Source organism: Pteropus vampyrus, unplaced genomic scaffold (assembly GCF_000151845.1).
Source record: "Pteropus vampyrus isolate Shadow unplaced genomic scaffold, Pvam_2.0 Scaffold31, whole genome shotgun sequence".
Taxonomy (NCBI): domain Eukaryota; kingdom Metazoa; phylum Chordata; class Mammalia; order Chiroptera; family Pteropodidae; genus Pteropus; species Pteropus vampyrus.
In genome coordinates this window covers 2,947,711-2,975,551 of record NW_011888812.1, presented here as the reverse complement: position 1 = coordinate 2,975,551, position 27,841 = coordinate 2,947,711, and positions in this window count along the sequence as shown.

Below are 27,841 nucleotides of genomic sequence, written 5' to 3'. Positions count from 1 at the left end.
TTGGTGTTTGGTATTTTATCTGAGACCAAAAGTGGTGGAAGGTACCATATGCTCTGTGGGTGTGGTCAGAGTATCCCAGGCATGGAAGCTGATGTGATCCCTGGCATGGAAGAGATTGTGCTGGAGCCTGGCACTCACCCTATATGATAGCTAGTGGTACTAGGAGATGAGGAAAGCAAGCAAGACCTAACAAGCAGCCAAGACCCAAGAAACAGGTGGGGCTGTGCAAATATAGAGAGGAAAACAGAGTGAATCTGTTACAGATGGCATAACTCTCTGGTCCCAACTGACATGTCAGATACCTTCCCAACTATGTATTGGTCTCTTGACTTAAGGGTTGTTAAAACCTCAGAAAACTACAGAGATCCTCACTGTACATGAAAATCCAAACATAATTGACAGGAAGATCAAGTTGAAAAATTATAAAGGACCACTGCAAAAAAAAAGTGCCATCATGGAACTAAAACCCTTTAAAACATGTTTATTCCAAATGCTCATTCACCCTTTACTCAAAACAAAACATGAGAACCACAAAGCCAGCTAGGAAAGCTCTTCTCAAAATATACACCCTCAATAATATGTAATTCAGCAATCTTTTGCATAAATACAAAATCTCCAATGCAAATACAGATCATTTCAATTACCTCTGGGAGCTGGCAAACAGTTTTCAACAACTTAGACATGACATTTCATTCAAAACCATCAGGGGCCATGAGTGTCAAGGAACAGAAAAGCAGCAGCCAGAGACTCAGGAAGCCCCAGAGACTCAGGGAGCTCACAGTGATGCCAACCAGTCCAGCCCTGCAGCTGAAATGCCCTTAATGACAGTGTATTTTTAAACCACCTCTACCCAGGTGGCAGAGACAGATAGAGGAAGGGACAATCAGCCTGCACAATTCATTCAGCTGCCACTGTGGGCTACTGTTTCTCTGTGGACCAGTGCAGTGAATTGAGGGAGACATGGGGTTTACTGCTCAGGCTCCCGATTTAAAAATAGAAGAAAAGGTCTGAGCCCCTGCTGGCCTCCCACTCTCACCCAGCAGGATGGTGATTAGCTGAGCTTTCCCTGAGCCATTCTTTTTAATATCTTTATTGGCCATTTTCCATATCCAAGTCTGGAGCCTGGCTATGAGATAATGTTTGTATGAGGTATGTGAGCTGTCGCAATATCTGCAATCGTAGTGAACTCAGGGCTGTAAGAGGCACATGGTATGATTTTAGCTGTGAAAGGTACCTAGGGACATGATAGACGGCAGAAGCTGTTATCAGTTTGGATTTGGTGGTATTCCAGGCCAGTGCTGGGACTTATGACAACACAAGATGTCTGTGTTCTCAGGGCATTTTCTGATGCCATAAAGGAAAAATAGGTGCTAATTGGTTCATGCCAATAGAGAGCTGGGGAAACAGATGCTTAGGTCCATGGAGTGTTCCCTTTCTTGGGAATGCTGATTCAAAAATCAATTACCTGTATAACACTAGAATGTAATCACCACTTCCTGTTTCAACATAAGTTTGGTTATCGGGAGGAAAAAAAGCATTTGTGAGGAAATAAATCTGTGTGACCTTGGACAAGTTACCCAGTATCTCTGCAGTTCAGTTTCCTTATTTGTAAAACAGGTTTAATAATAATAATAATTCCTACCTCACAGACTGTTATTAAGATAAGTGAGTTTCTATTTATAAACTATTTGCATATAGTAAGTGCCACATAAGGGTTCAATAGGCAAATGAATGAATGAAAGAGCGAGTGAATGAACAGAGCTACTGTGCCTCTTCCCCATTCCTGCTAGGGAAAATACCTCCACCACCAACATAATCCCTCAATTCTTCTCACTCCCTACATTGGTCCTACGCTAGTAAGGACGCTTACCTAACGAAAGGATCATCTTTGCCCTAGAGTTGATGGTATTTCAATGTCACGACTTGAGAATGTAATGATCAGGCATTCTATTTCCCCACACATCTGACTTTTACTTAAGACTGGGCCCACGTGATTCTGTCCTACAGGCTCAAACCTAGAGACCTTCTGGAAAAACTTATTTTCTTAATAGGTAGGCATTTAGATAACTCTAATTTCAAAGTGCATTACACAACTTAAATAAAATTGGTAATCAATATATCATAATAGAATGAATGTAAGCATGCTTTGACCATAAATTCTAATTCTTGTGACTGGGATTCTGCTTTCCTGTGAAATCGAAATGCCCAGCTTACATAATTTTATGATAACAAACCATGCCCTGACCACATCCCACCATCATCTTCCACCCTGACTCCCATCCCAGGTTTTATGGGTTTCATGTGCTTAAGAATTCATCTACAACCATTCCTCTGCAGAGTGAGGCCAACAGAACAAGACTTTCTGCTCTACTTCACTGATTTTTGTCATACTACTAAAAAGTTATCTTAATGTTTTTACATAAGGGTATAGTGGTAGCTGAGAAAAGTTTTGTTTGTTTTTTTTTTCTTGAAAGAGTAGTTGTGTATGATTCTGTAGCTTATTACAAAAGGCCCCTCCTCTGAAGCAAAATAAATCACTTCTCCCTTTGTGGTCAACACAGTCCTTTGTATACACATTTATCACATTTAAATTTCCTACAGGAACTATGATTGTGTCTTATTCAATGTTGTATCCAATGCACCTAACATATTGCTTCATACTCAAATACTTGTTTGATGTATAGTTAGATGACAAGAGAAAACCACCTAACATATTTTCAAAAATGTATTTTTCTCTTTAGGTTTGATATGCCAGAAACAATAAATATCTCAACCCCTAGGCTTAAAATCACCATGTTCATTTTGTTAAACTGTCACAATGTAATTTAAGAGCCCTACTCCCTGCCCAGGCTCACAGAAACCATTTTATTGAAAGGCAGCAGAGGACAGTTTGGGAATGAGAAATCCCTGGGTTCCTACCCCAACTCTACTATTTAAAAATTCTGCAAAATTGGAGAAATTAGCTTATCCTTCTGCTCTTTGTTTTCTTTGTCTTTAATATGGAGGTAAAGGTGATAAGATTTGCATGAATTTGTGGGTAAGATAAAAGTAGACAACAATTCAACAAACGGTACCGGAACAACTGTTCATACACATGCAAAAAAGAAAAAATCCAGACACAGACCTTACACCCTTCACAAAAATTAACCCAAAACAGATATAGACCTAAGTGTAAACTACAAAACTATAAAACTCATAGAAGATAAGAAAGGAGATTTCATAGATGACCTTTGGTAAGGCAATGACTTTTTAGATATAACACCAAAGACAAGATTCTTGAAGGAAATAATTGAAAGGCAAAGTTAAGAGAATGAGAAGATAAGCCTGACTTGGAGAACATGTTTGCAAAAGACACATCTGATAAAGGACAGTTATTCAAAATATACAAAGAATTCTTAAAACACAACAATGAGAAAACAAATAACCTGGGTCAAAATAGGTTCAAAAGACCTGAATAGACACCTTGCCAGAGAAGATATACGGGTGGTAAAAAGGATATAAAAAGATGCTCCACATCATATGTCATTAGGTAACTCCAAATTAAAAGAATGAGAGACCATTACATACCTATTAGGATGGCCGAAACCTAGTGTACTGACACCACCAAATGCTGGCGAGCATGTGGAGTCACAAGAACTGTCATCCATTGCTGTTGGGAATACAAAATAGTACAATCACTTTAGAAGACAATTTGGTAGTTTCTTATAAAACTAAACATACTTATCCCACACAATCCAGTAATTGTACTCTATGGTATTTACCCAAAGGAGTTATAAACTTATAACGACACAAAAACCTACACTTGGATGTTTATAGCAGCTTTATTCCTAATTGCCAACACTTGGAAGCAACCAAGATGTACTTCAGTAGGTAAAAGGATAAAGTGTGGTACATCTAGACAATGGGATATTATTCAGAGATAAAAAGAAATGAGCTATCAAGCCATAAAAAGATATGGAGGAAACATCAATACATATGACTAAGTGAAAAACCATCTAAAAGGCTACACACTTCATAACCTTCTGGAAAAGGCAAAACCACAGAGATAGTAAAAAATATCAATGGTTGCCAGGATTTAGGGAAGAGGGATGAATAGGTAGACCACAAAGAATTTTTAGGGCAGTGAATCTATTCTGTATGGTGGATACATTTCATTATACATTTGTCCAAACCCATAGAATATACAACACCAAAAGTGAACCCTAATGTAAATTATGGATATTGGGTGATAACGATGTGTCAGCGTAGGCTCCTCAGTTGTAGCAAACGGTCCCACTCTAGTGGGAGAGCTTGATAATGGAAGAGTCTCTGCATGCGTAGGGTCAGAGGATATACAAGAACTCTATTTTCTGCTCAATTTTGTAGTGAATCAAAAACTGCTATAAAAAATAAAAGTCATTTATTAAAAAAAAACACAACACGGAACAGAAGTAAAATTGCTTGAGATTGTATCAGGCATATGGCAGATAATAAATACTATCTGCTAGCCTCTTATTTATTAATAATAGTATTATTTTACAAAAGTCTCAAAATGATTAAATACTTTCTAAAATAAGTATCAGGTACTGCAAAGATTTGAGAATTTTTGAAGACCAGAATACTCTTTCTGCTTTGCTAATGCAACACTGATACCATACAGCTGAATCCTAATATGACGTATCAGGTACCGAAATTTAATCAGCATGCAAAAAAACCCTGGCAGAATTAATAAGTATGATCAAAAAAACCATGAACAACTGATTTTAATGATCAGATAAGAAATTTATTTCCAGCCACCCACTGTGAGAAACTAATCTTCCTCCATGTTCTAATCTACTGACACACACAGTCTGGGCTGAGATAAGCTCTTAATAATGAATAATCCAGCTATGAATATAATTCTGCTGAGCAGGAAATGGAGGATTATAAAACATTTCAGAAAGAATTTGTTTTCTCTTTTCCCCACTTCTCCACCCTTGCAGTTAACTTTCTTTAACTATTATTTTGATTGTTGCTGCCACCTTAAAGATACAAGAGGATGTTTACACAAGCGTAGAAAATATTTAATCCCGCCCCAAAGAAAATGCACGTGGGAGGGGTGTTAGAGTATAGGAGCAAAAGCACACAGGACTGGCTGATATTTATGCTAATAACCCCTAAAGAAAACCATCAGCAAAAGCTGAATTGACCCATTCTGGAGCCTTAGTAGTAAAGTGGTAAACACAGACCACGTTCATAATTACACAAACGAACCAGCGCACACTCATACACATGTGCATGCACGCACGTGTGCGCAGATACACACACGCAGGCTGCACCCTTTGGGCTCAGTGATGCACGTACTAATAATTCTGAGTATTCCACACCACAGCGCAAAGAGCAAAAATACGGCTTTTCCTGTATCGCTAAGGGATGTCTCAGCTACATTAAGCAATTCGATAGGAAACTTTGAGACAAAGTCTAGGAAATTATGGTTGTGGGCCCATAATGAAGCCCATGAACTAACTGACCCGCTACTAAAAAAGAAAAGAGGGGAAGGAAAGGAGAAAAGGACATATAAGAATTCATTAATTTGTCCATTCATTAAATATTGTTGAGCACCTACTATGTTTCAAGCATTGTGCTAGAAGCTAGTGATACAAATGTGACAGTGTCTGCTTTCAAGAAGCTCAAAATCTCATATAATGACTGCCAAGAGAGAACTTTTCCCAGCCAGACTCAAAGGAAGCTTCTGCATCTCTCCCTGGTCCTTTAACCTCCTGGTCCTGCTACAGTGCCTATGATGGTGCGATAACGGAAAAAAAAAAAAACAGGCTCATGGTTTGGAAAGACCTGGGCTCAAATTCTTCTCTCCATCCTTTCTGCCTCATCTTGGCCAAGTCTTTTAATTCATCTGAGCTGTCGTGTCAGCTTCTGTGAAATGGGAATAATAAATAAATCCACTTAGCGGCATTGTCCTGAGGTAGAAATGACAGAGAAGCACCTGGCAGACTTCTGGAACAAGCTCACTGGTATTTGCTGCCCTCGCTTGTATGTGTCCTGAGCAGCCTGGGTGGAAAGTCCTCTCTCTGCAGCCATATCTTCACAAGTGGTACTCTGGAACCCACCGCACCACCCCAGAAAGGGAATCCTGGATCTCGGAATCAGATCCAGCGCCAAGCTTCCCCAATGAGAGCATCGGGTATAATCCATCGGGGCTTGCACTCCATTTATCTCCATCACTCCTAGAAGCCTTGGTGATCATCCATCACCATCAGATTCTCCTCCCCTTTACTGCTCTGTACTTTCCCTAACTAGTCTCAACCTCCCATCGTTTCCTCCCTCCCATACCCACTGTGCCCTTTGAAACAGCCCATCTGTAACTAGAAAATTTCCCTATGTCCACCAGCACTTCTGTGTTTGCTCGCTTCACCTCCTTGTTGGACATAGCTGTCCCCATAAACACTGCTTCTCTAGCATCCTTCTCAGTTTTTTCTTTCATCTTCCTTGTTCCTCAGGGTTAGAAAAAAGGGATATGCTCTCCTACTCCCCACTGCAGCTTCCAGATCGTTACTCCTGGCTTCCTCTCCATCCAGCAAGATCCCCCGCCTCTTTTAGGCATCTCATCCAGTTATCCGACACTCTTCTACCTCAAATCTTGCTGCAGATATCAGATCATATCTCTCTGTCCTTTGAAGCTAACTCCCTGCTTACACTTACCCTCTCCACAACTTCAATGATTTCAACATTGGTCTCTCAATTCCTTCACTTCCTTGTTCGCAAGGAGACTCTCCTCCACCCTCGCAGCTGCCCCACCCCATAGTCACATGGGCCCTTCGTCACCAGAAATTTCACCATCTCTCAAATCTTGATTTCAGACACACATCTTATTGGCCTTGACATCCTATCCTTCTCAGCTCACTTGCTCTAACACCCACACTGCACAAATCTTCAGTCTTACTGATCCTGACACAATCGCATAACCGGTCTCTTCCTGCTTAGACTTTGCTCCAACTCGGAATACATTCTTTATCATTATAATCACTCTACTGCAAGGACCCTCAGTCCCTTTTTGTCCCTTTCCTTCAATCGTATAGCCAGATAAAATTCTAGTCTTGCATGATGAATGCCATTATCCACACTCTCTCCATCTGTATCTGAACAGACTGACTTTTATTGGAGATAAGCATACATCTGGATTGACTGGTATCACCGCCTACAAAGTGGATTCTGTTTCTTGAATAAGTTCACTTTCCCATTTTGTGACATGTTCACTCTTTCTCACCATCACCACTCTGCAAGAACGCCTCCCAACTGAACTCCCAGCTTCCCTTTTTGCTCCTTCCTAGTCTTCTCTTCACCAGAGTAATCTTTTAAAAGTATAAACAAAATGAAATCATTCTCTCATTGAAAACTCTTTGAAAATTTCCCATTGTGCTTAGAATAAAACCAAATTCATTGCTTATAAGTCCCGTCTGTTTGTCCTCATATCTCACCACTGTCTCTCACTCATCAACCTTTCATTGCTTTAAACATGCCAAGCTCTTCCTTCCCCACATCAGGCCCAAGCACGTGCCACTCCTTTGGCCTGGAGAGCTCCTCCCTGGGTTTTCACAGGGTTACATCCTCCCCTCCATTCAGGTCTAACTCACAGGTGACCTCCTCAGGACATTTCCAGGCCACCCTCCCTGACGTTGCTGCTACGTCCACGGTTATTTCCTGTTGCAGCACAGTGATTCCTTCATAAAACTTACCTCGCTTATTAGTCAAGTATAATTTATCTCTTCATTAACACATCTATTTTCAGTCTCCCTCACTTCTCTGTAATCTCTGTAATGGTAGGGCCGTATGGTCTTGTCATTATTGGTAGATAGTAGTTACTCTATACATATTGAATGAATGAATGAATGAATGTTGAATAAGTAAGGAGAGTACTTCCAAGAGAAACTGAATCAATTTCATACATTTGCTGATGCGATTATTGAATACCAAAGTTGTTTACATCTCAATTCTCTTTTAGAAAAAGGCAATGTATAAATACGTACTCGGTAGCTTCTTAAACATTTCCACCGAAGTATCCAGAGATGGGGCAGTTGTGGAAACCTGAGAGGTTACAGCCATAAACAGCTAGATTATATGCTCTCCATGCTAATCTCTCAAAACGTCTTTTCAATTATCCATATTTAAAGCTGATGATCCAGAAAGAGGGAGAATGACATGTTATGATTTAGCGTTCCCTCCTGAGCAGTTCGTAAACCCTAGCTAGTGAAGCACAAACATACATTGTACATACTCACACCTCTTTGTTTTATTGAATTTAACCCATTTTTCTCTGAATTAGTGTCTAATGTGTAATTGATTTCCTGCCCATATTCTCTTTTTGGAAATTGCAGTGCACGCCCGGCCCCTGCTGAAGGGGCCACCCACAAGATCTGTTTCCACCCACAAGATCTTGCTTCTTCCAGCCACAGCTGAGCAGTCAGGACAGGACCTCTGACACAGAAAGAACCAATCTGGAAACTATGATAAACCAATCAGATCCACTCTCTCTTAGGAAAATAGTCAGATTCTTGTGGACACGTGGCTCTGGGAAGTCACAGAGGATTAAGGCTGAATCTGTGCCATGGAAATTCAAGGCCACCTCCACAATATTTAGTGGTGAGTAAAATAGTGGGGAAAGCTGAGAGAAGCAGGAAATGAATAGGTGCATAAGACAGCAGCCATGGGACAAACAGGTCTGTGAGAGGAAGGTGGAGACTCACTTTCCAGGTTAGTCTCCATAGATACCAGCTGTTCATTCTCAAATTGCATTTCTGCATTCTCCAATTTTATTTCTGTGAGACTATTTATTGTTGCCTTTCACTAAGCCTCCTTTTAAATGTAACTCATCCTAGTGGGTTTTTGCCTCTTGATAGTAAAAAATAAAAAAATAAAAAATAAAAAATCTGACTGGGCTACTAACATCCCTACCAAAACTTTAAAAATTAGAGTTAGCTTTCTTTTTAAAAAATTTGTGCTAAAAACCAAAAACAAAAAAAAACTTTTTTTGAGGTCATGTAGACACAAAGTTTGTCCTTGGAAAATAAATGCTTCTCTGCTCCTGCTGGGGCCATCAGGACCTAGAGTCCAAGGCCAAGTCACAACATATCCCAAGACCAATGGTTTATGGGCGTGCAATGGATCAAATGCTTGTGTCCCCCAATATTCATATGCTAAAATCCTAACCTCCAATGTGATCTTATTTTAAGGTGGGGCCTTTGAGAGGTAATTAGGTCCCTAATAGTGGAGCCCTCAAGAATGGGATTAACGCCCTGTCAGAAGAGACTAGACAGCAATTTTCCACCACACAAGGATACAATGGGAAGTCAGCAGTCTGCAACCCAGAAGAGGGCTCTCCCCAGAACCCAACCATGCTGGCACCCTGATCTCAGACTTCCAGACACCAGAACTGTGAGAAATAAATTTCTGTTGTTTATAAACCACCCGGTCTACTGCATTTTGACATAGTAGCCCAAACTAAAGCAGGGAGGAAACAGGGATGGCAAGGTAGACCAGCTGCTGGTCCAGCATCTCCAGCTTCTGGGCATGGCCTTCCGAGCCACTCCTAGCAGAATAGAAGTGTTGCAATTAGAATTTGTCACAGGGCAAGAAGCACCACCTGAGAAAGAAAGTGCTGACATTTGATATTAGTAAGAATGAACTGAACTGTGAAACCGAAAAAAATAAATAAAAACTTTAAACTAAACTATTAATATTTTTAAATTGACAAACATGCTCTAAGATATGATATTTTTCTACTCTTGCTATAGAAAATATTATAAAATTGTTATACAAAGACATGATCGAAAATATACAGCCAAAAATATATGCAAAAAAACTTATTACAGAGATGTATTCGGCAGGTATATATTAGTAGTAGTAATAAGATTGTATGTTTTTAGATTTCATGATGCTGATGACATTTATTAGTTTTTTTAAAATGTGTGAGTTATAATTTATTTCCTTATTCTAAATAAGTTTTCACTTTTACACTTAATTTTATATTCATAATTTAGTATTATAGTTCTTAAAGATGATTTCCGAAGCAACTTAGGTTTCATAACCCATTACACTTGAATCCACCCATGTCCATATGTTACATATTAGGAAACTGAAGCATGAAGAGATTAGGAAAGTAGTCTGAGGTAGGAGAAGTGAACATGGAGCCAGAATTTAAGCTGAAGAAGTCTGGACGCACTGTGTTACATCCTCTTTTGATCTCTCATAAAACTTGACTTCATCTATAACTACTGATGTACATTTTGAAAGACTTTAAAGTTTTTACACACCCGTTTACTGACCAAAATCTGAGCCCCTTGGGGCAAGGACTGCAACAAATCCTTATTTACATTTAATCAAAGGATGAATGCATAAGTAAATGAATAAATGAGTGAATGAATGAACAAACCCTTCTTTATTCCTACTTTTCAGATGACACAATGATTCGCAAGAAAGCCAACGGTAACTGGCAGACAGGAGAAAGAGACACTTAGGTCTTTGGACCTGTGACTCCCAGTCCTTAAGTTGATGGCCTCTGAGGAGTCAAGACACTACAGCAGAAGCTTCCTGTATGTGCCACAGATTTGTAAATAAATGAGTGCATAATGCCCCCTTTTGTGAAGGTGGAAAATTTTTCTGAAAATAAAGAGTCCCTTATATAGAGAGCAAGCTGAGAACTACCAGTTTCCTCTACAATCCCACATGTTTTTCTGTCACACTGAATTAGCGGGTCAGAGGGAGATACAGGAGTTTCGGAGCCCAGAGAAAGGAGACTGACAGAAAAGGTCAAGGATAAACCACCATGACAAGCAAAGGAGACAGCCTGGGACCAGAGAACAGAAACTGGTTTCTTTGAGAAAAGAAAAAATCAGAATCAAAGCCTGAGGAAACTCAGGCACAGCAGAAGAAAGTGGAAAAAAAAATGGACAGAAAGGACAGAATATGAGGTAATACCTAGAAATTCGTTTTAAAATGGTTAAAACTGCTATCAAAATTTGCATACCACTGCTATCTATGCCTGACCCCTCCAGGTCCTGAGTCTTAGCAGCCTTTGCTGCATCCGGGACTACCTGTGATATGGACAAGGGAATCGATGGCACCACTCCCTTTCAAAATAGCCACGACTTCCCAGGACCTTTGTTTCAAATTCACAGGAAGGCATGTGAGAAGAGAAGCTTGAATCAGCACACAGAAGCAGGGGGACCAAGCTGGGCAGAACGGCAGGGAGGAACCTGGGGACAGGAAGCCACATTTCTGGTAGCCACTGTCCAATCTGATAAACTTCCTGCATCAACTGGCATTAAAGTCAATCAGTGCGGAAAACTCAGCCAGCGTGACATTTTAGCTATACTCCCTAATGCCTCTGTGTGTATGTGTGTGTGTGTGTGTGTGTGCTTATATAGGGATCATATATAGAAATATTGTTAACCAGTGGTTCTTTTTGATGTGGAGTTTGAAGGGTTTTCCAAGTACACATATGCCAGGCCTTCCTTTGGCCTTGGCTCATAATTGGCATTCTGTCACTTCTGCTCACATTCTTGGGCCACAGCAAATCAAATGCCCAAGGCCAACATCAATGGTACACTGCCTCTAACTAGAGAATGAAGACTGAATAACTGCCACATAATTCAAATTAACACAGTCCCTGAAAATGTTTCCTTACCTACAAAATGGAGATAACAATAGTATCTAATTCACAAAACTGTTGATTATTTGCCTGCATTTTAAAAATTGAAATATTTCATATAAAACCCAGATTTTCTCTTTAAAACAATAATCCAGAATACTGGCTGGAGATTAAGTGGGTTTTGCCCAATTTTAGAAGAATTTGGCAAATTCTCTCATTTGGCCCAACGAATCATACATTTAAGTTACCAATTCAGCACCTGAGAGCCCTGAATTTGTGACATTAACCTGGGACTGTGTAAAGTGTGGCTGTGTCGAAGCCACCCTGACAAGTTTCCCTGAAGAACATATAGATAAACTTAACACTGTGAGGCCAGAGAAAAAGACAAATAAATTTCAACAGCGACTCCTCCACAGACTTATTGCTCCCTCTGGACTCCGAACTTGCATGGTTGGGAAGGATATTTTACAACATGGATAAAAAGAATCATTTGGATTATGGGTCCAATTGCCAAAATTACATTTAAAAAATTTTAATGCATTGTTTCTCAAGAATCTACTGTTAAATACTATCTACCTTGGCTTTCTCTTGCCAGACAGGATTTCTGGTTCTGTGTCTGAGGGGCAGTACAATCTGAAAGGTAGACTCTAGTTACCAAATTTAGTTATACATTAGCAAAAATAAACTATCAAAAGGATTTTCAGGTCTTCGCACCTACTGATTGTCCTAGGACAGTATACTGAAAATCTGACTTTTTGCTTGCCTGGTGATTCTGATGAGCAGGTAAATTTAATAACTACAGATGAAGGTCATCCATGATGCAGAAGAGGCCTCAGAGGAAAAAACAAAGGCTTCTCATCTCTCCCGTGAATATCACAGACAGGCACTGCTTGGTCTGCCTTACAGTAGAAGTCACCTTATCAAATTTTTGAGCTTGAGAAGAGTAGGTGAACAGAATGTTTTCAAATTTGCAGGGAACTCTGGGTCAAATGTACTCCTTTGGAACTGCCTGTGTGGGATTTCTCAGAAAGTAAATGAAAGCTATGTGATTAATTTTCAAACTGTTTTTCCCTGCTGTGACTATTATCCAATGGAGGCTCTCTTGTGAGATCATCTGTAATCTAATAGTAGAAGATTACATGTCATAAGATCACAGGCCATGGCAGAGTATGTTCTATATATTCAGTAAAGCTTTCTGCCTGGATACTCATCATTAGATAGTCATGAATCCATGAAACTATGATTGTCCATGTGTTTGAATGTCCTGGGACTTGCATTTCTCACTGGGAAGCCAGTATACGAATTTTATTTTCATTTTCTAACACCTATGACTAAGTTACATGGCAATGACTTCAACTCTGAAAAGTCAGTATTACTTCATAAAGGTAATATCAACACTTATTTTAACAATATAGATCTTCAGTCTCTTATCTGCAATTCCAAAACTTTTCCCAAAAAGTTTGAAAAATCAAATTTTTTTCATAACTCATTTGGCAGCAAAACCTGCCCTAAACTGAACTTCTATCATGGCAAAACCTGACCTTTTTGAGACTATTTGAGACTATTTATAGCCTCTGATTTTCACTTAGTATAAATATTCCCATATTTCACTATAGAATTACTGATGTGTTTGAATATGGGGTATTTCTCCAGAACCCACTGGGGGTGTTACATAGAGCATATATATGGTCTTGTCTTTATCACATCTGAAAATTATTAAATGCTTAAATACACCTGGCTCCAAGGGTTTCAGACAAGATTAAGTACATGGATTATTGAAATAACTTTTTTTTACTTTTATAAATTAATCTTACCTTTTCAGAATTGAAGTTAAGCATGTCATTTGGCTGCTCATATAGTCACGAATATTATCTCGCACTTGCTCTTCAGTGATGAAGAGATAAACAAATTCATTTTCAAAAGCGATAACCTTAGTTGAGTGCCTACCTTGTGTAAGGAACTTTGGTCCTCAAACCACATTATTAGAAATGAGAGAACTGGGGTTTGGTGAGGTTCTGTGACTTGCCCAAGGTCATGCAGCTGATAAGAGATGCAGGCTAGATTTCAAAGCTGGGTCACCTAATGATAATTTCTGAGTTTTTTAATAAGAGGGTTCCATAATTAGATAACCTTTACAATGCCCAGAAATGCTACAGGCTGGTGCACGTAGATGTCTGTGTTCTGCATTTACTTAATCTCTATCTAATCATGTGTCCCTATGTCTTAAAATAGGATACGTAGTCGTCCTCCATCTAAATACCATCTAAATACTGTATGGACGAATAATAATACATGAATTTTAATGAACCCAAGAACTTCACTAAACTTATACACCTTGCCATCAGCCACTCTTGCCATCTTCTCACTTTAATGGAAGGAAATTAAAATAAAATGACAAACATACAGATGTACTTAGAGGTGGCAACCAAACCAGATTATAGCCCATCGATCTGTAAAACTCTTTCCCTTAACCCTTTGCTCCCAATTCAGATTAAATCATTACTAGAATGAAAAACTTTTATGTCAATCAATTCTGTGATAGGACCTCTTTTGGGGTACCATATACTGAACTGTGTTCTCCCCAAATTCATATATCGAAACCCTAACCCCCAGTGGAGTGGTATTGGGAAATGAGGCTTGGGGAAGATAACTAGGTTTACATGAGGTCATAAGGGTGGGGCCTTCATGATCGTATTAGTCCTCTTCTGAGACAACAGAGAGCTTGCTTTTTCTCTCTCACAATGTAAGGACATGGTGAGAAGCTGCCCATCTGCAAGCCACCAGAACCTGACCATGCTGCCACCGTGACTTCAGACTTCTAGCCTCCAGAACTGTGAGAAAATAAATTTCTATTGTATAAGCCACCTACTTAATGGTATTTTATTACAGCAGCCCAAGCAGATACATTTGGGACGTCAAAAGATTGAAATATGTTGGTTTTATTAGAATTCCCTAGATACCCACAAACATTAGGGAATTTTGCATGGGCTCTCTAAACTAAAAACAATTATTAAAATAGCAACAGTCATTGAGTACCTACAATATACCATGTAAGTCACATTATCTCCAATTTCCACCATAATCATGTGTTTTGTTCTTGTGATGTTATGGGTCCAGATGTTTTAAAAAGTTGTCCAGTAAAAAGCAAGGCAATGGTAGGGTAAAGATTCAAACTCAGTTGTGTTTAAATTCGAAACCCATATTCTCTACCTCTATCAATTTTGCCTTTCTATGAGAAGAAAAAACATACATAACAGTCTTTAACAGAAGTCAGAGGCAGCCTTTACTGTAAGCACAAAGAAAGTTGCTTAACTGGCATCAAAAGGATTCTACTCAGCCCAAAATATCTACAATACTCATGCCTGAAATTACACCATCATTAATTCACTCATTTGCATTGAGTGTTGTCGGTTCCTAACATCTCTTTTGACTTGAGAAAACTCACCTAGGAATAAGAAATGAACCTCCAAATACTTTAGGTCCAATGTGTTTGCCTGCTCTGTTTAACTAACAAACATTAAACACCTGTTATATACAAGAGACTGCGCTCCACTTGTCAGGAACACAAAGATATCTAAGACCTTCTTTTACAGTGTCTCACAATGCAGAGCTACCAGCTAGTGAGAGGAGGAAAGTAGCGTTTATGATGTTTACATAGAAACGTGTTCAAATAAATTACACTAAAAAAAGGTAGTACTGACACGTCATTAAGAAATGTCCCCATCGATCAAAACCTCATACAAATTTGAGCATATACATGTTAGTTTTTATTATTTGAGTTTGTTGTTACATGCATGTTCTACTTTTGAAATGAAAACTTAAAAGACTAGTTCATTAAAAAAAGTTAATAGAATCTGAATGAATCTGAATGCCTCCCAGTTGATACTGATAATTCCAATACAAAATCTTTCTAATTTCCTTTTATTTTGGCCAGTATCTACCAAGAAGATAGAACTCTATATTTCCCCTCCTCATATATCTGTTCACTTAATTCTGTATTCTAGAGCAGCCGTACCCAACCTTTTTGGCACCAGGGGCTGGTGCTCCTACGAGAATCTAATGCCTGATGATCTGAGGTGGAGCTGAGGCGGTGATGCTAGCACTGGGAAGTGGCTGCAAATACAGATAAAGCTTCACTTGCTCACCAGCCACTCACCTCCTGCTGTGCAGCTTGGTTACTAACAGGCCATGGACCGGTACTGGTCCACAGCCCGGGGACTGGAGACCCCTGTTCTAGAGCTTTCTGAGCACCCTATTAGGAACTCAGAAGGGCCTATATTAGGAACTTAGTAGTATTCAAGGATTACTCAAATAAATAACATAACAAATTTACAAACAGGTACTATGAGGTTACCCAGCAGAGGGAAGGATCATATGAATATGAGATCAGCCTATTCCGGCCTGCCTTCAATGGCCCGCAGACTCAGGCTGGCATATGAGTGATTCTACCCCATAGCATGTCAACACACAGCTACAGAGAGTCACACAGCCAAAATATTAGCACAACACAGGTACCATATAGCACTCTGGCTCTCATCATACAGTCATCTAGGAAAAACAAGCTTAAGAATGTAATAAGTTAACTATGTCAAGATGACGATGGAAGCCTGTCCTGGATGCACTGTTAAGACAATGTCCTCTCTGGGAACTGCAGAAGACAGAGATGGTTGCAGGCTGATGTACACAGGGAAGAATATTCTTCATTAAGAACCAGATAGTCAAGGTTAACCCAGACATTTGATTCCCTAATAGGAGCAGAACTGCTAAGGTTTAGTTTTCATCTTTCTCCAGTGCTATTCTCCCGACACTTACTACAAGTAGCAATATACCACTGTCTTCGAGAAGAAATATTCTCTCATCTTGACTGTCATGTCAGAGAGAGGACAGAGGAAGAAGGCTACATTTATTCATGGTGTAAATTTCTTCTCACTTTCTCCACAGCCAAGTCAAAAAAAAAAAAAGCCAAAGAACTTCCAAATGTTGAGCACAGCTGGTGAAAGGAGCCAGTGTTTTCTGGACAAGCAGTCCACTACCTAGCAATTAATTTCTAAATCCATCATTTAATGATTAACTCAAAAGGACACTGAAAATGAACTCTACTGCTCAATTTACATACTTAATCGGATTAGACTGCTGACTTTCAGATCCTGGTAATTAACTGGTCTCCATGTCCCTTTTCCAATACTTAAATGATTAATTTCTTATATTTGGGTGCCTGTGTTCACTCCCTGAACTTTTATGTTGGAATAGTAATTGTTCTATTTCAGCATCATTATATGGTCAGGCTATTGTAAACAACTTACTTCTTGCTATCCTAAGTAATCGTGACTTCATGAAGGAACTGTGTAAGATTCTAGATAATGAGATATAGGTTTATAACTACAAACCTCCTATTTTCCTTTAAATATGAAATCAATTAAATGAAATCAAATGAATCTGCTCCCTTGACTTACATAAGGTCAACAAAGAAGGTATGCCACTAGCTGAATATAATATTTGCTCATTTGTTGGCTAATTAAAACCAGCATTTCCCACATCCCCAGATGAGGCTCTACATTTCTTCGTACTGTCTAAAAAGAAGTACAAGTTTAAACTTGAACAGGCTAAGTTTGAGATGCAAAACGATATCGATAAAAAGCAAAACAAGCCTAGTATAATCTTACTGTAAAATACCCCCCTGCTGTTGGCAAACACCTCCATAAAGTCCTCAAACCTTTCTGGAATGATCCCAAACCAATGCACCGTGAAAGATACCACATAAGGTCACCCAAACACCAGAAGGGACGGGAATGGGCATAGAGTAGGTAGTTCCTTTAATGGTATGATTAAAGAATTATAGAAGACAGAATAACAGTCTAGAATTATCATTTGAGAAAATAGTCTCTAGAGTAGGAGAGAACTGGCTGTGTCCCAATTGTGTCATCTAAAATCCACATGTGTGATTTAAACAAGGTACATACCTTCCCTAGATCACAGGAACATCATCCTCTAAAATAATAGCACCAATTGAAGAGTTGGAATAATGATGGCACCAATTACAGAGGGTGTGGCTTGAGGATTAAATGAGGTAATATAAGTAAAGAATTTAGCCCCATGCCTGGTACATAGAACAAAACTAGTGTTACTGGTTATTTTAATGCCTCATTATTAAACTATGTAGCCTACTGTCCTGAGGCCTAAAATGACTGTGGCCTTTATTAGCTTTGTGCCTGAACTATTTCAGAAAGAATAGGGTTACAGCCATGAGCAAGAGAGGTAAAATTTCTGTCTTTGTCAACCTTGCAATCTGTACAAGAAGGGAGTTAATAAAATAAAGCAGGATGAGATGACAGAGAAGGACAAGAGGTGACTATGTTTGATAGTCAGGAGATACACACATGTTTTATACACACCTCTTTGTGTATATGTTCAGTTACAGAAATCTGACGGTCTCAATTTTTTATTATTAAATTATGACTAATTTCCCACCCTGTATTTGATAATCTAGATGAGCTGGTCCTGGCATTTATAAAACGGGCTCTTCCAGATGGGCTTTCATTGTCCATGCCCTAGAAACCTCTCTGGATCACGTAAAAATAAGAGGAAATGAGTTTTCCTCAACCCCTGGCTCTTTGCTGCCCACACTGAATGTCAGTCTTTGAATCATCAGCCACAGGCGTCTCCACTCGTTCTAAATGAGTTTTCACTATTAGAGTTTCCATGGGTATTTTTCCCAGTTCAAAATAAAAGGTTACATAAGCAGCTAACAAACCGCATCGTATTAAACACATGCTATTATTAATGGCGGTGGTGGTGGTGGTTAATATTTGATAGCTACCCATCTACTGTCCCTGTAAAAGATCCGTTTTTCTTTTCTTACTAGTGGAGCATGCTGGGGTGATGCCTTTATTCTTCAACATCTCAGACAGGTTTCTAAAAAACCACGTAGCTCAGGATTTTGCATGTTGTCACAATCTACACTGAATTCAAAGATGAGTAGTGATGCTGCAGATCGACATGGACATAAAGAAGAAAAACATCTGTTAGCCTGGATCTAACAGCTCTATCATCGACTGTCACCACTTGCTTCTTCAAAAAGACCATCAAGAAGGGCAGAGAGACCTTTAAGCATCACCTGGAATTCTAAGTATCTGTGATGTGACCAAACAACAGCTAATATTTACTGAGTGTTAGATACTGTACCAAGTGTCTTACATATAGTAACTCACAACATCACCTGGAGGTAGACATGCTTATTATCCTCTTTTTAAAGTTAAGGACAGTAAGGCACAAAGAAAGTAAGTAGTTTGCCCATGTGACAGAGCCAGTCATCAGTGCAGGCAGCCTGACACTAGAAGCATTAGCTCAAGTGTGTGCATGTACACACACACACATGCTCCACACATATCACAAACTACTATACATCATCCATGCTTATACTAGGAACAGGCCATACTATACACACAGCTACCTCACCCTACACCCCTCTCATGCATGCATATCCCACAAATCTCATATGCATTGATTTTTAAAGAAAATTCACATTCACCACATGTCACACACACACTTTTCATACATATGCACACACCCCAATCTATGCATCATATACATATGTAGTATGAACACACCATACACATGTCCATTCCTAAACATACATATACCACACAAACACACACATCCCACATGCCCACCATCCTCCCACCACATACCAAATACATACACACCACACACACACTCCTCACACCTGCACATACCACACACATGGCACACACACATTCACACATACATTCCCCATCCATCCCCAAATTGAACTAATATCTAAGAGTAAACACCAATTTCAAGATTACCAAGGTCCATTTCTTCTTCTGTGTAGTAAGGTGGGAATATAGATGCTTCACGGGGTTGGTTTGGAAAGTATCTGTGACATATGGGCAAAGGTTTGGTGACATGTCAAGAGTGCCCTATGAAGGTGTTATTCTGCTGCTGTAGATCTCAGATGAGTTTTGGGTTCAGGAGGATGAGTTGCTGTCACACCCCTGCTGTCACACCTCAGTGACTATGAGCTCACAGCTTGTCCACTGAGTCACTCTCCCAGGACTGGTAATGTGGTCCTAACTTTTCAGGCTGCCATTTAAAACCTTTGGGTATTCTATCTCCCTGGAGCTTTCCCATATCAAACCCCTCTCAGGAATACTGAAAGACTCCTGTTCCCTTCGTGCACTCCTGCCCAAGCCTGAATTACACCCGTCTTGTTTATTCCTACCATCCACCCTGTACCATGAAGGTTCTTTAACCCTGCATCCCCCCAAAACTGTCCATCCTCTAAACTTCTACAGCATGTATTATCTGTACCACCTTCTTGGCACTTTGGTACATATCATACCACACTGTTAGCTATATCAAAAGATAAAAATGCTGTATCATATTCTAGCTTCCCAGAGAGCCTCTGCCCATTTATTATTCAGTGACTGTCACTGCTTTAGAGGAGTAGCAAAACAGCATTTATTGGCTTTGAGGTTCGAAATAAGATTTGGAAACTTGGAAATAAATGGAATCTTAAAAGAAAGGTGCTTTTGATTTCTGAGAAACTAGCTTTCTGAGAGAGAAAAGGTTTGTTAAATTCTAAAAGCTTGCCTTCAGTTATTAGGAACTAAGACCCAGGAAATAAAGTGTGTTTGATAAACAGAGTTTTAGGATGAATGTATAATGACATAAAAGCAAGTTTTCCCATCCCAAACGAGTTAAATTGCAATGGATGGGGAAGGAAGGAAAACTAGAGAGGAGAGGTGATAGCTTAAACAGCAGGGTAGTGTTACTGTACCCTGCAATTTTCAGCCTGGGTCTTGACAGAAAGCCCAGAGAAGCTTAGGGACTGGACATAGTCATGTCCCTCTTTCCAGAGATAGAAACCTTACAGATGTCACTACACAGCAGAAGGCATGGGAGTATTAACATCAGAACGGCAGTGCACCATGTCTACTAACAGAAGAATGAGGGTGTTCACCATAGGTCTACCAAGGTCAGAGGGCCATGGGGAGTGTGTGCTGATAAATATTTAACAACGAACTCTTGAAAACAAATATCTCTGATATTTAGGATTTGGTAGACAGAATAATGCCCCCCCACCCCTGCAAAATATCCATGTCCTAATCCCCAGAATTTATGAAGATGTTACCTTAGATGGCAAAAGGAAGCTTGCAGATGTGATTGAATCAAGAACACTGAGATAGATGGCCCAGATGAGAGAAAGGGTTCAGAGCAGAGATTAAATTTATATTGTTTTAAAACACAACATATGTAGTAATTTCCTACAAAATCAATAGGAAGCAAATACACTGAGTTTTCAAATGGTGTGAAAACTCCCCAAGGCTCACTTCAAGCTGCCAAGGCAATCCACTGAACATGAGACAGGAAGAGAGTCACACAGTCAGTCATCGTAAGCTGGTACGAGCTGGCTCCAGCATACCATCTGCACCAAAGGACATCTGGAATCTCCCATGCCATGTCTCAGAGAGTCCAGAAGGGGCCGGGGGCTGGTGCATTGTTGGGATCCCGCAGTCATGAGAGAAAACATCAGCAAAAACAGTACAAAGCCCCAAAGCTGGGGACCACGCACAGGGTTAAAAGTCAACACTCAAAGATCGGGTAGCTGAACCACAGCCAGCACTGAGGGAGGACAGAGGATGGCCACAGGCCACATACTCCCTGATTCTTCTCTCATGTCTGCACTAGCCCACCAGAATCTTCTCTTTCTGGAGGAGAAAAGTAAGGGTGAGCAAAAACACTGAAATGACTGATTTTTAAACCTTAAATTTACCAAATTTAAATCCTGATTTGACTGACATGACTTGGTTACCTAGAAGTGACTCAATTGATTTCTGATCCCAAAGAGGACAGGGGTGGGGCTCAAAACAGAAATTAAACTCAGTTTTGTGATCTGAAAAACCAATACCCACTACTTGAATTAGTTCTTCCAAATAATGTATGAACACCTTAGGAAAATGCAGCAGGTCTTCTATCTATCCACGCACCACCAGATTTTGAAGGGCACTGCAAAGCTGGTTGATAAAAGGCATATCGAAATCAGCAGCATGGCTCTCTCTGAGTGGCTGGCCACCTTGGACGCACATTGGAATTACATGGAGAGTTTTACTGTGTACTAACACCTAGGTCAAACCCCTGAGGATTCCAATCTCATTGGGCTGAGGGGGCAGCCTGGGCACTGGGATTTTTAAAAGTTTCCCACAAAAGACTCCAACGTGCATCTAAATTTGAAATCTACTGCTCAAACATACTACTACTTCTGGACACAGTTTTGGGATCAAATTAACCCAAGTTTAGATACTATCTCTACATGCTTCCAGCATGACCCTGGATAAATGACTTAATTTTTCTGCATCTCAGTTTCCGCATCTGTAAGTGGACTAATGATACTTAATTATAGGGTATTAAGAAGATAATGAGCATACAGAGCCTTGCATGTGGTGCATATTCACTTTTGCTAGTAAATGGCTACTGTTCTATATTGCATTACAGATTACCTGTGAATCCTCTGTCTCCAGTCACTGGCTATCCCTGCTTATACAGATGGCTTCCCTCCCATGCACCTAAAATAAAATTATTAAAGCATAAGTCTTTCTTCTTATATAATTATCCATTTGGAAAATAAAAAGTACAAATGGAACTTCATGGCTTACTCACGTATCAAAGAGGAAAGTACCTTCTGCACAGAAAACCATGTCAAAAGGCCTCCAACTCTCTCGTTATGGACCAAATGGGGTTTTTCCAAGGTAGAAGTGACAATGTGTTCTCGGGTTTGTGAATATCAAACATATGAGGGCACTTAGGGACCTCCCAAACATATATTTCAAGGATAAAACTCTTATTATCTTCAAAGAACCCACTTACTATTCAACAAAGATGATGACAAAATAAGCCGAATGGAATTATTCTGCCTCAGAAGTGCTTCAGGAAAAAAAAAAAAAAAAAAACCTTACATGCATATATATAAAAGTAGTTGAGAAAGATAAGAAGTTTCTATAACTGAAAGAAGATAAAGTACTGACAGTATAAATGAGGTCTTTGGAGATGACCTTTGCTACTCTTTCTCATTTATAAAAGGTATAAATATGGTAGGAGAAAGATTAAAGGAGCATGTTTACAAAAGAGAGATAGTTAAAAGCAAAGGAGCAAAGGTTCTAGAGTCAAATCCTCTAGGTTCTACCCTAAATCTGTCCCTTACTTAACCTCTGTGTGCCTTGGTTTTTCTCATGGATAAAACCAAGATAATGACAGTGTCTATATCGAGTAGGTGTTGGGAGGAGCAAAAGGATAACAGAAGGAAAGTATTTAGTGTAGTGTTTGGTACACAGCAAATTATCAATAAGCATTAGCTACTGTTGTTATTAAAAATATTCATAAAGAACACACTAGAACTGTGTTGTCCAATAAAGTATCCCATTGCCATATGTGACTATTTAAATTTAAATGTAGATTGATAAAAATGAAATAGGATGAAAAATTGAGTTTCTCAGGTTGTACTGGCCCTACTTCAAGTGCTCAATGGACACGTGTCTAGTAGCCACCATAATGGCAGAGGAACATTTTAATCATCACGGATATCAAAGTCTCTATTCCAGGTGACAAATAGTGAGTTTTGGAGCCTCTCTCATTTGGTTGAAGGTGAAAGAGAAGTCTCTCTCTTTACTCCCCCACTGGGTACTGCAAGGTGCAAGGCAGTGACATCCCTCTCCTAGGAAATCCTCTCTCGCAAGGCCATGTCCCCCTCAGTCTTACATCGATAGATAGATGCTGCACTGCTGCTGAATACATTTATTTTACAACTACCTAGTAAGCCCTGCTAAGTGGTCTTGGACTCAGGACATAGGGGACCTTAGCAACTGTGACACTATTGGCAGGATTTAGGGCACTTGCCAGATATCTCTTTTGTCAGCTGTTCCTTCCTGCTATATCAATCTGAGTGAAATTTCTGGGGCATATGATTTTGATTTGCATTTCCCTGATGGCTAATGATGTTGACCATCTTTTCACATATATATTCTTTGGAGAACTGTCTATTCAAATTCTTTCCCCATTTTAAAATTGAATTGTCTTTCGATTGCTGAGTTGTGAGATTTTTTTAATATATTTTTGATACAAGTCCCATATCAGATATGTGGTTTGCAAATATTTTCTCCTATTCTGTGTATTGTCTTTTCACTTTTCTGATGGTGACCTTTGAAGCACAAAGGTTTTCACTTTGATGATGTCCATTTTATCTATTTTTTCATTTGTTGCTTCTGTTTTTGATGTCATATTTGCAAAACCATTGCCTAAACCAAGATCATGAGGATTTATGCCTATATTTTCTTCTAAAAGTTTCATAGTTTGGGCTCTTATATTTAGGTCTATAATTTATTTTGAGTCACTTTTTATATGTGGTGTGAAGCAGTGATCCAAATGTATTCCTCTGGATGTGGATATGCAGTTGTCCCAGCACAAATTGTTAGAAAGACTATCATTTCCCCTACTGAATTGTCTTGGTGCTGTTGAAAATCAACTGACCATAAATATAAGACTCAGTTCTACCCACTGATATCTATGTCTACCCTTATGCCAGTACCACACTGTCTTAATTAATTACTGTAGCCTTGTAGTAAGTTTCGAGATTGAGAACTGTGAGTCCTCTTCGTTCTTCTGTTTCAAGACTATTCTGAGTCCTCTATATTTCCGTATGAATTTTAGGATCAGCTTGTCAATATCTGCAAAACAGACAGCTGGGAATTTGATAGGTACTGTGTTGAATCTGTCTGTCAAATGCTTTGTAAGAAGTTGAATAATATGAGGAAAAGAGCACTAGGATAGAACTTAAGAAATGGAGGTTCTTGCTCTTTAAAAAGTCACTTTCATTCCTAGGACTTCGATTTCTTCATCTGCAACATATAGGAGTTAGGCTATATTGATTTGGAATATTCCATTCAAATTCGAGACTCTAAGGTTCTACATCTGTCTCAGGACTAGGAAAAACCCTAGAGCAGTTTGGTAGAAATAAGTCAGCTTGAAAAAAAAAAAAAAAGATGTTGACCTATCAACATTCCTGCACACCTGGCAAAAACAATAACTCTGGAGGTCGAGATGATCCTAGTTTGGAGAGATTCTTTTTTGCTTCCCCAGTAAATGTTAGCCAATTTCAACCAAACGGCTTGTTTAAAACCTGCAGTTATTAATGGTCTCTTATGCTGTTGTTTGCATAAATGTAGGTGTTTTTAAAACTATATTTGGTGTAGAGCCACTTAAATAAAACCTGGTTGTATGCTAAATATCTATAATTTCATCAAGCAGAACACTAAAGCCAAAGGGAACATATGTCAATTACTGTTTTAATGAATATAGATTATCTCAATGATTAAATATAAAATATGCAATTATTTAACATATTATAGAACCCATTTTCCTTAAGTTCTAAAGTGACATTCATAATCATGAACATCTGGCAAGTACTCCTATTTTTCACTTTTTTACTCTACAAATACATTCTCTAGCACTAGCTGGCTAAATGTATTGCATGCTCACGTTCAGGCTTTCAAGAGGCCTCAACATCTATTAAGCATGTAACATGTACCATATACCAGGCATGGAAGACATGAAGATAAGTAATATACAGTCCTTATTCTCAGAGTTCACCATCTAATGTAATTGGGGTGTCAGATATATAAAAAGAGAATCACAGTACAATGTAATAGTGCTATAACGAAAGAATAAAAACTGTTTAGAGGATACAGAAGAGCTACAGAGGCTATAAACTTCTGTAGGAGGGCAAGGTGAATATGAGAAACAGTGATAAATGAGACAACACTTCAGAGCTGTAGACATCTGTACTGATGTGGAATATAGAAAAATAAGAATTATGGATAACTCCAAAATGTGTAGTTTGTGACTTGCTTGTCTAGACTAACTTGCTAGATGGTGATGAAACTTTAGGCAAGTTATTTTCATCTACAAATGAGTTCTCATAATGTCAATAGAGCTGAACTCCGGATAAAGAAAAACACTAACCCATATCGCCTCCTCCCTTACCCTAACTAGAATCAGAAGTCCAAAGGATAACTTCAATGTTTTTTTTATATTTCATCCAAATAATTGTTGCATCACACAGCTATCCAAATAGCATAACTTCACTGACCAAGATTCAAGTAAGAGTAAGAATGAAGGTTAGTTATTCCTAATGATACAATGTTTATTTCTGTGATATAAACTTTTTTTCTGCCTCCTCCCACCATGACGAATATTGGACATATAAAAAAAAATTGCATTTTATGCAATTTCAAACCAACAACTGTCACTTTCCCTAGAAAGTATCTAAGCTGGAGTGGCTACAATAATACTAGAAAAAAAAACAGATTTTAAAACAAGGAAGTTAGGGATACACAGAAGAGGCCACCTTGAGATTTGTAGGAGGGGCAGAAAGGTGAAACAGACCAGTCCTCACAACCATCAGCCCTGGGGTCAGTCACTCACACTGATGTGCAAACAGCAACCAAGACTCAACTATAACAGAAAGGAACACACAACCCACACAAGGGGTACACTTGGAGCACCCAGCTCAGGTGAGCAGGAAAGACTGCATCAATGGACCCCATGGGACAGCTACTACATAAGGCCACTCTCCTAAGACTGGGAGACATAGCAGCCCTACCTAATATATAGAAACAAACGCAAGGAGGCAGCCAAAATAGGGAGACAAAGAACTATGTCCCAAATGAGAGAACAGAACAAAGCACCAGAAAAAGAACTAAACAAAATGGAGACAAGCAACCTACCAGATGCAGAGTTTAAGACACTGGTTATAATGATGCTCAATGAACTTAGGGAAAGAGTATAGGAACTCAGTGAAAATTTTAACCAGTCAGAAATGAAGAATACAATAATTGAAATGGAGAATAACTAAAACTATATTACAAGGAATCAACCATAGATTTCACGAAGCAGAGGATCAAATGAGCAATTTAGAAGATAAGGTAGTAGAAAACACCCAATCAGAACAGCAACAAGAAAAAAGAATCCAAAAACATGAGTATAGTTTAAGGGGCCTCTGGGACAACATTAAGCATACCAATATTCACACAAAACGGGTACCAGACGGAGAAGAAGAAGGCCAAGGTTTAGAAAACATTTCAAGAAATAACGACAGAAAACTTCTCTAATCTCTCAAAAGAAATAAATATACGAGTTGAAGAAGTGCAGAGAGTCTAACCAAGATGAACCCAAAGAGGTCCACACCAAGACATATCCTAATTAAAATGCCAAAAGTTAAAGCCAAAGAGAATTTTAAAAGCAAGAGAAAAGCAGTTATCTTCTAGGGAGCTCCCATAAGACTATCAGCTGATTTCTTATCAGAAACTTTGTAGGCCAAAAGGTGTTAGCACAAAATACTCAAAATGATGAAAAGCAAGGACCTACACCCAAGATTATATTACACCAGGGGTCCCCAACCCCCAAGCCACAGACTGGTACCGGTCTGTGGCCTGTTAGGAACCAGGCCGCACAGCAGGAGCTGAGCAGCGGGTGAGTGAGTAAAGCTTCATCTTATTTGCAGCTACTCTCCAGTGCTGGCATCACCTCTTCAGCTCAAGTTCAGATCATCAGGCATTAGAGTCTCATAGGAGCACCAGTTCCTAGTGCCAAAAAAGTTGGAGACCACTGCCAGCAAAGCTATCATTTAGAATCGAAAGATAGACAAAGAGCTTCCCAGACAAGAAAAAGCTAAAGAAGTTAATTACCACCAAACCAGTATTACAAAAAATGTTAGAAGGACTTCTTTAAGAAGAAGAAAAAAGAAAAAAAGATAAAAAATATGAATAATAAAATGGCAATAACTACGTGTTTATCAACAATTGTTTTGAATGTGAATGGATTAAATGCTCCAAAGGACGGGGTGACTGAGCGAATAAGAAAACAAGACGCTTTCATATGCTGTCTACAACAACAGACTCACTTCAGATTGAAAGACACATACAGACTGAAAGTAAAGGGATGGAAAAAGATGTTTCATGAAAATGGAAACAAACAAACAAAAAATGGCTATGGTGGTAATACTTATACCAGACAAAACAGACTTTGAAACAAAGGCTATAACAAGAGACAAGGAAGGACCCAGTAATCCCATTTCTGGGTATTTATCTGAAGAAACACAAAGCAGTACTTTAAAGGGACATGTGAATTCATATGTTTATTGCAGCA